Here is a 10657-nt window from a genome sequence, read left to right on the forward strand (position 1 = left end):
TAGTTCTCAGAGATGGATTCCAGGTATATTTTCCTGTCCTCAGTTCTCCTTTCATGTTTTGTCTTTTTTCCTGGGAAAAGAGGCTAATGCTGTTCCCATGTTTCTGTGTCTGTCAGCCCTAAACATTTTTTTGACATGTTGGACAAATACAGTCCAATCTGATGGGAGATCTCTCAAAGAGAACAAGCAACTTCAAATTATTCTCTTCTCCCCCAGCCATCCATTTTTGTGCAATCTACCATGTTCTTACTGATAGAAAAAGTGCATTGCCTGCTCAGCCCTACTGGAAACCAGAGATGTCACTGGGAGCTCAGCCTCCTAGCTCAGATGCCTGGGAGTCTCCACTTCACCACATCTGCTGCCCACAGGACTACCCTGTTCCTTTTTGTGTTATACTGTTCTCACTAAAAATTTCAGGCTCTGGAGAATAAGGACAATTGTCAAGAGTATTTTTCTAGAAATCATTTTATAGCTAATAAAGAAATGCACCGATAATAAGACTGTGTAAAAGGACAAACCATGTTACCTGACATGGGATGTAATAAACCCTCAAAATGGTTTAGAAAAGAGGGCCCTTAATGGAAACTGTACATAAGGTCATCTGAACCGTGGAGCTATATCAACATGTTGTGCCTAATAAAAGTCTGTTTCCAGATGCTGTGGAAGGTGTATTGGCCTTTCTCTTGGGACTGTATCTGCACTGAACTTTCCTCCTCAGGAACAGCCAGCGTGGAGTCAAGACCTGCTCAGCAGCAGCACAGGGAGCTGCGATGAAGGGCACAGATTAAGCAAGCTGTGGGACATATACCTTCCTGATTCCTCTGTCCACAAATGTCTTTTCCTCCTGTCTGTGTCTATGTTCTCACAGCAGGACCCTCAGTTCTCCACCACAGACTCCCCCTGCAGCTGCCTGTATGCTGGCAGAGGGGCCTGGGGCAGTGAGGATCACACGCAGCTCACCACCGTTTATTGTGATACCCCACAAGGGTCGACCCCACATTCTGTCCATCTCCTACACTTTTGTGCTGAGATAAATGCAGAGAAATGAGCAGACCTTGCTGCTTGCAGCTGCCAAGGCAGGAGCCCCCAGGCTGCAGTGCAAGGGGAGCAGCTCTACTGTACTCACTGGCATGCAGGGAAACCAAAGCACTGCAACTGCTCTTCAGGTGTGAAACTTGACACAGTGATGCTTTCAGATCAAAAGAAACCACAAGTGGTTCGATTTCCTGTCCTATTCCCTCTGTCCTCTCTCACCCTCAGAACAGGTAGGGACAGCCCACAGCAAGACGGCAGCTTAGAAAGTATTTCACTAGAAGAAATTGCCTCCTTCCTACTCCTGCCCATCCCTGTTGCTGCTGAACCAGCCTTTCTCACCGCTCTGCAGGGCCCTGCTCTGACTCCTGTGCCTGCAGCCGGTTCAGGATGCAGCCAGCAGCTGTGAGCGAGTGATGGGTGCAGGCAGCAGCCTGGCCATGGCAGCAGCGCTGGGGTAGGTCAGCTCACCCTGCTGTATAGGATGGGTTCGGTGCTTGCAGGGAAGGAGATAGCCCCCAGGACCCCCCTCCCCTCCCAGCCCTGCTGCCTGGGGACCAGGGCGAGACGACCTTGAGAAGTTTAAACGCTCAGGTGCCCAAAGGTGACCTTCTGTGGGGAGCAGGCACGGCTCCTCTAAAGGCAATGAAGAAAAGAGTAACACATCCTGTTTGTTGTGTCCCTGCTGCTGCACAAACCGAGGGCCAAACCTGGAGCTGGGGCTTGCAGCAGTGTAAGCTGCCAGCCCCCTGCCGAGGGAGTAGAAGGGCACAACAGCAGCAGGCAAAGCAGCAGGTGAACGCGAAGCTAGCTCTGGCCCCATACCTGGCTCATCTCACACCTTACAGCCCCTTCACCACTATTCCTTTTGCTCCAGGTTTTGGTTTTCCTGCCCTCTGGGCTGCTCGCCTGGAGGAGATGCAGGTGCATCTTGCATTTCTGCTTTGCTGGCTTGTCCTAGAGAGTTTCCTACTGGTACCTGGAGGAGATCTAGCCATCTCTAACAATTATCCTATCCCTAAGTTGCGCATTTAGTAACATTGTCAAATAAGAGCCGCTGTACTCATTGTTTCAAATGAAGCTACAAGGCTTGCCTGGAAGGGAGCTGACCTATTTTGGCTCCTACTCAGGCTTAGAAACTAATTCATTAACTAGCCCTTGTTCCAAAGTAGAATCAGGTAGTTTTCAAGCTAGTTAATTACTGGGGTGAGTGTTATAAAATAAAAAAACTGTGCATGTGTCAAAGAGTGGGATGTGGGAAAGATACTTCCTGTATCTCTTTGGAAACCTATTCTGGTATTTTTTTATCTGTCTACCAGAATGGGAAGGTCAAAAGCGACAGCCTAATTCAGTACCAGCTGGCATTTAAGATTATACTCTTGATTCAACAATCAATTGTATTTCTTGATTCATGGTTGAACAGGTAAACCAATGCCACAGATTTACTATCATCATTATTTACACTGGCAAATACAGGCCTGTGTTTATCAGTATCACTTGGTGATGTTGATTCTTAGGGCAGAGCTGAAATTTAGAAATTACACGGGGCAGGACATTTGAAGGCAGAAGCTGTTAAATCAGGCTCTGCACTGTCACCGTTTTGCAGCTCCCTCAGGCAGAAGTGTTTTATTTATAAAATGGAAAATATAGTTTTTCTGGCTGTGACAGCTGCCAGCTGAATGGCCCCTGCCCGCAGCCGCTCACTCCGCACCTCCGCCCGTGCACAAGAGTTTTCGGATCTTTACTGAGTCCCAGGTGTGGGCTGGCAGCTTTTTGGGGCAGGAATAGGGCTGAGGTGGGGGGCTCCTCCTTTGGCACCTGCACCATGATTAAGCCTTAGAGCATCACCTGCACACACAGTGAGCTGGATATCCCCTGGGAGCCAAGCCCAGCCCCTGCGGCAGCTCTCCCTTGCTCCTTTGCTGGGGCCAGGGGCACGGTGGTGGTCCCTGCATGGACCTTCTCTGGTGAGGAAGTCCTGGTGCATGTGGCCAGCCCAGGCTGCCCCAAAGCACAGCCACACAAACACTTCCATTTGAAAGCACAACCAGCAGAGGAAGAAATTCTACATAAATATCAGCCTTTTGCTTTATGTAGGAGCTGGTTGTTTCGGCACTACCCCAGGAAATGGGAAACTGCTTCGGTTCCTCCTCTGGCTGCAGGGATTCAAAACTGCTTCCCAAGAGAAGGGGAAGTGCCTGGGCGGGCAGCTGGAGCAGAGCAGGACACCCACCCCCCCCCCCCTCTGCTGGGACCAGCAGTGGCGGGGAACTGGGGTGCCAAGGGCTGGAAATGGAGAGTGAGCCAGGGCCCACAGCAGTGCCCTCCTTGCAGCAAAGGGGAAGCACGTTGCAGCATTTGAACATCTCATAATGCTTTTGCGTTCAGAGCTTAATGCCCTTGTCGGTCACAGGTGAAACTGGCTTTCTGACTCCTAATGTTATTTCAACGTGTATTTTTAAAGCAGCTTGTCCCCCTTTGCATACCTCCAGCCTTCACAATCAATACTTTTTCTCAAAATAAAAAATCTAGCCATTTTACTATAAAATTTTCCGGTGACAGTTGTGCTTGATCATAATGCAAAGTTCTCAAAAGCCTGAACAGATTCCAGGAAATACAGCTGAGGTGTTAATTTGAGAGATGTTGTGGTGGTATCTGTTTTCTAGTCAACGCATTTAGCAAGTGGTTGAGAAAAAGTGGGAAATAGTGAAATGAAAAAAGTTCTGGCATTATAAAATTATTCAGGCTGGCAAAAGCTGAAAATGACTGTGACAGGCTGGGGAAGATCTCACCATGCTCAAAGACTGCAGAAGATAATGCAGGGTCAATTCAACGATGATAAATACAAATTAATGCTCAAAGGAGAAAGCCATGGCCTTAACAAATCACATAGTAACTGGTAAGTAACAACTAGTCCTCACCAAGAGAGCCCTGCTGTCCTGTTGGGCTCACGTCTGCTGAGCTGTTCTGCTCCTCCTGCCTCCAAGAAAAGGCAGCAAAGAGAGGGCAATGACAGCGAGCAGAGACGCAGAGCGGCACTGGTATGAGCTTGGGATCTTGAATTGGCAAGAAGCAGCCAAGAGGGACATGCTACAGGTGTCTAAACAGACACCATGGGAAACCTGCGGAATTTGAACAGGGAAAAACTGCTCACTGCTTTCCGTAATGCAGAACGAGCTGGCACCGAGTGGAAGTAGGCAGAGGCTTTAAATAAAAAGCTGAATGAAATGTTTTTTCATGCAGCTCATGGTTAAACCACATTACCTGCTAGCACAGGATATTGTAGATGTAAATGAGGTCAAAAAGCAAAGAGGTGATTTCAGGGAGAATTAGTCTGTCAGGAGCAATTGGACACTGAGTGGTGGCAAGACCCCCGCTCAGGACGTCTCCAAAGCGCAGCCAGGGGAGCTGGAAGGGCAGGCGATGCTGCCGCTGCTCTCATGGGTTTTTGCTAAGCATCCACCAGCTTTTGAGACAGGCTGCAAAGCTGGACAGAGCTGAAATCTGATCTAAATGCTTCTCCCTGCCTGTGCTTCTGAAAAGAAAATTTCTCTGCTGCCAGACACTGGAGACCAAAAGTCCCCAACAAGTCTCACACATTTCGTGCACTATTTTTCACATCTTTCTAGTGTTAGATGGAGAGATGATGACAGAGTCTTCCCTTAAGAGCATGAGTTAATGATGATGGTTAGCTTAGGCTAAGGACCGAAACTGAATCAGTGCTGATGTAGGAAAAGTTAGCAATCACTTCTGGAAATAGATGCTGCGTTCAGAGTACCCCGCTGCCTGACAGACTGCAGAGCCGCTGGGTGTTCCAGTAAGGGCAATGCCTTTTCAAAAACCTCTTTTAAATTTTATCTTGGCTGTATTTCCATCATTATAAAATAATTAGAAGGGAAAATGCCAAACCATACACAGCTAGCAGTATTAATCATCTGTGAAATGAACTGCTCCCGGCATTGCATCATGTCCCTCGCTCACATAGGAGACCAGGCGCTGCCATGGGCAGCTAAGGCTCAGACTCAGACTGAATTCCCCTGCTCCCACCCTATAGGATTCTTCTAATTTAATGATGTGTCAATCCTAGAAAGTTATTTCTAGAGAAGTGGGTTGATCTTTTTGTGGAAAATAAAATAATTGTTATGTTTCTGGTTGGCATTTCCACCGTCAGAATCCCTGGTGACCTCGGCAGCGGCAGTGCCCGTGGCTCCAGCTGGAGCGGGAGCAGCTGGCTTGGCACCCTCGAGGGCAGAGGGCTCCGTTTTTACAAATGCCAGCCAGGGACTCCTGCTCGGTGCCTGGGGGTATCTTTGCAGCAGGAAGGTGCTGGCATCCCGGTTAGCAGCGGGCAGCTGGGCAACGGCCGGGCAAGAAGGATGCGACATTGCTTCTCTGCATTCACAGTGATGCTCCCACCCTTGTGGTGAGCTGCGGGTTCTGGACACTGGAGTTAGCACTGGTTTTTAGGGTTTCCTATGCAGAGAGGGGGGGGGCGGGGGGCGGGGGGGGGGCTAGATCAAGTGACTGTGGGCAGCAAAAGCTTCTCTGCCTCTTATCTTTTGCTGGCCTTATCAGCCACACACAAACTCCCCCCTCACATGATCTACCTGCTGTGCTCTGAGCTGCCTGGATTGCACCCCCATTTCTTTCCTGCTGAACTTTCTCCTTATCTTTCTATCCAGGTGCCTTCTTCACATGCTCTCCTGCAGTGTGCTGTCTCTGCTTCTGCAAGGCAGCCCTGTGTGCAAATCCCTGGCTGTGCTTTGCACATCTTACTGGTTCCAGTTCTCTTCCTTAGTTTAGTTATCCTGTTGCTGTTTGGGTACCACCTGTGCAATCGTGGAAAAGTATTCTGAAAAACCGGGTTTAACAGGAAGGGTATCAGAGATTGTTTATGTAACACCACCAGAAAAGCGTGCAGTATTTTCATGCCCACCTGCACCTCTGCTATCAGGAACAGGCAGAAACTGATGATCAGAGCCTCAGTAACAGTTTAGTGCACTGTAACTTGCACAACGCAGTGCCTTGGGCTTCCAGGGGCCCAAGTCCTGTGGTGGAGATGTGCATGGCCATGGGCTGCTTGGCCTGACTTATCCAAGGAGGGGTTGGGGATGGTAAACTTTAAAATGTCTGTGAGGTCTGCCCATCCTTGCGCAGCAAGGTCAGGCTGAAATACAGCTGGAGCGATGGTCTTGAGAGACCCACTGGCCATCATCTGAGGCAATCTTCAGCCTCTTGTGTCACCTTAAGTGGAGCTTCATGCTGTGGCTTGCAAAAGGGTAAAGCAGGTCACAGAAGCAAGCCCCCTTTAACGCAAAACACTGGGAGCTGCTGTCTAAATTCTTAATGCCACCCAGTACCTTTGTCTGTGTGCCATAATGCTCAGCGGTGTGTTAAGATGAAGTGATTATTAGAGGTATCTTGGCTGTGTGGGAGCCAGTATTTATGTAGCTGCCTTCCAGCTTTATCTGTCTCTTATCAGATAATCAGTCTTTTAAATTTGTGTGCAACTATGCAAAAAAAAAAAAAAAAAAAAAAGAGAGAAAAAGAAAGTATACACCCTTACATTAGCTTGTAATATGATGTAGTAAATGCAACTAAAGAAGTGTGAATACACTAAGCTATTAATCTTTAAGCTGGTTTTCTTATATCAGTTCCTCTGAAGACCACAATCTCTCATTTCTCACACATAGCATTACTCATACTTGGTAAGTGTGCTGAAACATCAGAGGGAGCTGGGGAGGTTTGACAACTCCTTGCCCTCAAACAAACTGCTCAAATAGCAACACTCTAGAATGAATAAAGCTTGCCTGATTATTACTTTTGCTTTTTTCAGACATTAAAAGTCTTTACAGGTTTGCTGTGATAGGGCTGGGTGTGGGTACAGCAGCTGCTGACCAAAACCTGTGCTCAAACACAACGTCAGCCCCCAAACCTCCAGCCAGAAGGGGACCAGGTGCCTCCACCCTGACTTCTCCTGGCAGTGGGTGCAGCCCTGGCTTGCTGGAGCACCCCCAGTCCCAGCACCCTGGTGGTGGTGGTGGATTATTTCCCTGACTTTTATTTCCCCTCTGTGTGCAGGAAGGCTGTGGCAGAGCAGGGTGCTGAGCTCTGCTTCCCAGCTGTCACGCAGGGTTGCTTTGTCTTTATTTCTGCTTCTTTCTGCCCAAACCTCTCGACTTTGTGATGGCTGCATTAGTTAGCTTGGACTAAACTGTGAACCAGGGCTTCACAGAACCCTCTGAAATGCCATTTTTCTGGGTAAAATCCCCCAAATCTCCCCAGAATTCAAGTCTTACTGTGTTGAGTTAAACCTGGAAATTGTCCATTATTTCTGTTCCATCCCTCTCCTTGCATGGATCCAGCACTCTGGGGCCAGCTCAGAACTGGTGCTCACAGAGATCACCACCAGCCATCACATCTGGTGCACAGCTGGAAAGGTTATAAAGGTGTGGAGGGCAATATCAACCATGCAAGTGCTGCTTTGGCCCAACAAAACTCAGCTTTTTTGATGCCCAGTTGTACTGTCCAGCTGTGGTGCTGTCTTCTGCGCCCCGGAAGCGAGGGAAGAGCTGCCCAGGCAGAAGAGGAGCACGACAGAGGATTTCTTGTTTGCAGATAAATAAGTTGCATCACGGCAAGAGGTGTGAGGAGTGCTATAATTGTGCATATGTGTCGGCATCCCTCTGAACTGGAGAAAGCACCCGTGTTAACCACATGTGCAGGAGCGCGCGAGGGGTGTGATGCCAAGCACAGAAGAGACTCTGGTTGTTAGAAATTGGAGGCCCCATTGCACCTTCAGGTTTACCCCTTCCTGCGCTTTTTCCTGCCCAGCGGGCTGGGATGAAGCTGCCATCAGGGGAGCAGCTCCTCCTGCTGCAAGGGCTGCCCTCAGCCTCCCTCGAGCCTAACGCTTACGTTTGGTTTCCACATCCCTGATATTCAGTGCTGACACGCAAAGTTGTGGCATTGGCTGCCAGAGGTTACCCCTATGGAAGGGATCAGAAGAAAAAAAATCTGGGTTTTATTGATCCCACCTGATTTCCTATGGGATGCAGCCACATGATGCCAATGCAGCAATCCAGACGTGGCCTCCTGGTCACTCCCAGCTCCACATGTGCCCGGAACAAAGGACAGCATCGAAGGGAGATCAGGCACTAACCACTGTGCTCCGCAGCACCAGCCCTTTTCCTTCCAATTTCCCATTTTCATGGGCACAGGTGCCAGCCGTGCAGGGACCCCTGGCGCAGGGACAGACCCAGGGGGGCTGGGCTATGGATCGTCTGAGTGTGCTCAGGACCAGGCTGTGCACCAGTGCTGCCATCGTTGGTCCCCAGCCACGTGGCCTCTGCACCCCTCGTCTCCAGCTAAAGGGTGGGGAGATCCCTTCAGGGCAGCTTCCCTGTGCCTCAGTGCTCACAGCCGCTCAGAGAGTTTCTTTTTACTCCCTTGCATGCAAAAGGCATGTGATCTGATAATGGTTTTCATTTTGTCAGCATTTCTCCCAAAAATGTCAAAGGCTTAAATTTTAATTTCTGCCTATTTGCTTCTTGTTTCTGTAAAAAAGATGAAAAGGATGGATCCCTTTACTGCAATTTGCTTGACAAAAGTTGTTTGTTTTTTTTGGGGGAAAGCGATAAAACAACCTTTCTAGGAAATGTTTTGCCAGGTACACCCTGACAGTCAGGAGCTGGCTGGGATTATTTTATTTATTCCCTAATTCCCACTGTAACTATCTGTCTTTGCTAATCTCCTGGACAAAATGGGTAGAGACATCTGCGTAGAGACAAGGCTGAGGGGTAGTAGGGACTTGCTCCCTGCCTGACCTGCTTGTATTAATGCACTAGTTAGACAAAACAAGAAAGTTTTGACTTAACCCAGACAATTTTCCTCATTGTTTCAGCATTCCAGCTGGCATAAATGCTGATATTCTTCCTGAATTGCTCAATGTTTGTAAATAGTGGTAATAAATAGCTTGAAAATAAGGGGAAAAAAGGAACAGCGATACACAAAATCCAGAAGGGAATAGAAGATGCTGTTGCACTATTTATTTCATGCTGTGAAGAGACAGGAAAAAAATAAATATCTTTCTTAGTGAACACCACTGTGAAATTTAAGTGTGATCTGCTCTCACAACCATCTGCCCACAGCATGCGCCCCAGGCTGCTGTGAAAACGAACGGGGGGACCTGTGTTTTAGCCCCACTATGGCTCTGAAATTCTGAATAACTGCACTGTAACAGCAAAGCAGCTACAGAGTCCCAGGTGGCTGTGTATTTGTTACAAGATGATTAATTTTGTGTGCAGCATGACTGCAGGAAAAGTCTGCTGGGTTCAAAGCTCCTGAGCCTCTAACTACAGTAGCAAGGACTCTCCCTACCAAAGCGGGTAGAATTTGTGAGATTGCATTAAAAATCTGTCATTTGCCTGGGTGGCCGCAGGAAGCTGTGGATGTTGTGGGGAGCCAGGGGATGAAGAGTGCGGCTGCAGCACAGGGGGCAGGCGCAGAGACGGTGAGGATGCAGCTGCTGCCCACAGCAGCTCACTCGGACCATGTACCCCCAGCTCAAACATTGCCTGTGAAATGGGAATTCACCTCCAGTAAACGCAGTGGGTTGGGGTTTATTTATTCGTCTAAACCCAGCTGGCTGAGCTGGCTTCGGGGTGCAAATGTGAATGCTTTGTCCTCTCTGGGGCTACGAGATGGGGATACAGTAAGTGATAATGCCGAAGTTATTTGGGTTTGCAATAATCTTTTTGACCCAGATCCTAAAGAGCTGGGGATGAGCTTCATTGCTCCAGTGGGTGGGACCTGGGTGTCTTTGGGGACTTTTGGTGACAAGCGTTGAGAGCTGAGCAGCTCCGGCTGCCCCGCATTCAGCAGCGCAGGCAGCTCCCTCTCCTTGTTGTCTGATGGTGCTTGGCACCAGAACAGCAGTCGAAGACTTTTAATGAGTCAGACTCACTTTCAGCAGAAAAAAGCTATTTCTGTTCTTAACACCTTTGAAACAGCGATGGCAACGTCAGAAGTTAAAAGGCCATTTGATAAAAGCTCCTTATTAATTTTTTAAAGCAAGTAACCAGGGAGCCAGGCGCCGAGGGCCAGGGAGGCAGAGGATGGGGGAGCCGTGGGGCTGCAGGCAGCTGCAGTGATGCCGCCCTGCCCGGGGGGGCTTGTGCAGCCCCCTCCCTCCCCTTCCCTGAGGAAGTACTGGCAAGCTGTGAGCAAGAAGTCACACAGCTCTCTTCTGCATCTCAGGGATCCTGCTCACTTTCTACACCTCTCCAAGGCACCTGCCCCTCCTCCCCTGGGGCTCAGCCCCTCATTGTAGTCTCCTGCCATGAGCCTGCCTGGCCCGAAGGAGCTTCCCGGTGCAGGATGAGGTGCAGCTGGAGGAGCTGCTCTCACAGCTCAGCCTCAACCCACTTTGCTTTAAAATGCTGCAAACTGAGCAAAGGGTGTGCAAGGAGACATTCGTTTCCTCTGGACCACGGCGCTCCAAGGGGATGCAGGGCTGGGGCAGGGGCTGCGGTGTTCCCCACAGCCATCCCCGGCTGGTGCTGGAGCTGGAGCCCAGCTGGGAGATGCGCTCCTGGGCTGTGATGGCTGCGTGGCCCAGAGCCCT

The sequence above is a fragment of the Falco naumanni genome, chromosome 4, assembly GCF_017639655.2.
Source record: "Falco naumanni isolate bFalNau1 chromosome 4, bFalNau1.pat, whole genome shotgun sequence".
NCBI lineage: Eukaryota > Metazoa > Chordata > Aves > Falconiformes > Falconidae > Falco > Falco naumanni.